Source organism: Oryzias latipes, chromosome 24 (assembly GCF_053564925.1).
Source record: "Oryzias latipes strain Hd-rR chromosome 24, Olatipes_Hd-rR_3.1".
Classification (NCBI taxonomy): Eukaryota; Metazoa; Chordata; class Actinopteri; order Beloniformes; family Adrianichthyidae; genus Oryzias; species Oryzias latipes.
This window is the reverse complement of record NC_136260.1, coordinates 24,272,372-24,275,000: the sequence shown is the minus strand read 5'-3', so window position 1 is coordinate 24,275,000 and position 2,629 is coordinate 24,272,372. Positions and strand designations below refer to the sequence as shown.

Genomic DNA, 2,629 nt, shown 5'->3' with positions numbered 1-2,629 from the left:
GGATGAGGGATGGATGGATGAGGGATGGATGGATGAGGGATGGATGGATGGATGGATGTGGATGGATGAGGGATGGATGATGGATGGATGAGGGATGGATGGATGGATGGATGGATGGATGAGGGATGGATGGATGGAAGGATGGATGCATGGATGGATGGATGGATGCATGGATGGTGGATGGATGGATGGATGGATGGTGGATGGATGGATGGATGGATGCATGGATGGATGCATGGATGGATGCATGGATGGATGGATGGATGCATGGATGGTGGATGGATGGATGGATGGTGGATGGATGGATGGATGGTGGATGCATGGTTGGATGGATGCATGGATGGATGGATGGATGCATGGGTGCTCTGCAGCTCTGCAGCCTCCCATGTGCTGCATGTCATGTTAGGACGCAGCGCTCTTATGGCGCTGCGGGGCTTTGCATCATCTGCATCTCTCCTGCATCATTTTGGCATCATGAGGAAGCTGCTTCAGCCGTGCAGCAGACATGACCCCCCCCCCCCCCCCATGGTTGCGTCACAATGGCGTCTTCTGTGCACAGACTGGCATTCAAAGCAGCTTCTGTTTTTAGATCCGTGCATTTGAATACATTTTCTCCTGCAGAGGCCGTTCACGTTGTAACCTGACAGAAGCTGGACGAGCCGACCGTGGCACCCAGGAGGAGAACCGGACCGGATGGACCGGGACCTTCATCCATCAGAAGTTTCTGTACTACAAGATGATTCATGAGCAGAAAAACAGAACTGGGGAGGGAACATTTCAAAGAGGGGGGTCCCAGGTCAGGGCCCTGTTGCACCCCGTGAGGATGAAGAGGAGCCGTTTGTCCTCCTCATGACGGCTGGAGGAGCTGAGTGAGTTTCTTCCAGAGGACGGGCGCCGTTGGTGGTCAGAAGGTAACAGACGCTTTGATGCTGATAAAAACCAGGAGCTCATTGGAAGGTCAAATGGTCACATGTTTATGGACTTACAGTAAAGTTTCACACGTTTCAAACTGAGACTCTTTGGTTTCCTCCTCCAGCGGTTCCTAGAGGAGGAAACTCCTCCCTCCCTGCAGGGATGCAGCGATGGAATGGAGGAGGACACGCAGAGAAGGAGGCGGCGTGAAGCCTCTGATGAGTGTGACCTCCACTGAAAACAGCTGCAGGGGGTCAAACCGGACCTGCAGGGTTTGCTGCAAACAATGGAAACAAAAGCATGAAAAAGCTGCTTTCTTCTGTTTGAAATAGATCATATTTAGAAATAAAAACCCAAATCAAGGGAATTATCAATACAGAAATGATAGAATCCCCTCAGAATGAAGGATCAGAGCGGTTCTGGTTCTCCAGAAACGGACTTTGAGGCTGTCCAGAACCTCTTTAGCTGCTCATCTCCACAGAGATGTTCCATCAGAACCGACAGAGGACGATGACAGAACCTCAACCTGGAATCAGTCGATGGAAAGGACCGGGTGGTTCTGAGGAGAGAAGATCTGGACTGATGAAGGTCCAAACCTTCCTCCTCCCTCCCAGCTGAGAAACTCAGCTTCTAATGACACTTCAGCGGCCTACATTTCCCACAATCCTCAGCGGCACGGTCCATTGTCAGATCCTTGCACCACAGACTCCTCCTGCAGGAGCCCTGCTGTCAGCGCGTCTCCTCAGAACACCTGAGGAGCTGCAGAGCGAGGAGACGGCCCCTTTTCTTCCTGGTCGCTCCTAAACCTCAGCATCTTCATCTCTGCCTCCTGACTCTCACCACAGTCTTCTTCACCCTTCCTCTGAACACTCTCCTGACCTGCTTTCACAGGGAGGATTGTTTGCCTCTGAACAGCTGAGATGACGACTCATTTCTGCCATCAGCCTCTAGACCCGCCTCCAGGGGCGGAGCCTCACTGATCTGAGAGAAGGCCTCCTTCAGAAGAAAACCTTCTGTTTCAGGACAGCAGAGAGCTGAAGCTGTGACCATGACTGCTGTGGAAACGACACGCACTGTTCCCTGTGTGTGGGTGTGTGTGTGTGCATGTGTGTGTGTGTGTGTGTGTGGGTGTATGTGCGTGTGCGTGTTATTCAGCCACACAAAGCCAGTGTTTGGATCAGCATCTCTGCTCTTTGTGCTTCTGGGAAACAACAGGAGCAGCTCTGCAGATGATGCATCATGTCAGCAAACGAAACAATGGATCCTCTGGTGTCCCCCTCTGACCCACACAAACACACCCAGACAAACACACACAAACACACACAGACACACCCACGCAGAAACATTCTTTGTTTCTGTAAATGACCAAAACACTGACCTCATCAATCTGAGACGTTTCTTTTTCTCTTCTGGATTCATCAACGGTCATCTCTGGTCACACGCCGCAGAAGAACCTCCCACCATCAACACGCCGACTGTAAAGCAGCGGTTTTCACATGATTCATCCTAAGAAAGCCATCCCAAGTTCACCTTCGGACATAACACGTCAAGAGTCGCCACAGACAATCAGCTTTCACAGAGAGTTTTATGCCGGATGCCCTTCCTGACACGACCCTGCATTGTATCCGGGCTGGGGACCGGCACAGGGATTTGATTGTACTCAAATAAATTGAAAAACATCTTTAGAATAAACTCAACAAAAATCTGTCAGATTTCT

The 2,629-nt window shown here is 51.0% G+C and overlaps 1 long non-coding RNA gene across 1 annotated transcript in view; it reads left to right on the top strand.

The window, feature by feature from the left end:
• Positions 1-2,629, top strand: part of LOC111947103 (uncharacterized) — a 26,376-nt gene extending 23,747 nt beyond the window's left edge. Inside the window, exons 3-4 of the long non-coding RNA XR_002872921.2 lie at positions 622-911; positions 1,037-2,629. This is a non-coding gene — a long non-coding RNA (uncharacterized LOC111947103). The remainder of the gene's footprint in view (positions 1-621; positions 912-1,036) is intronic.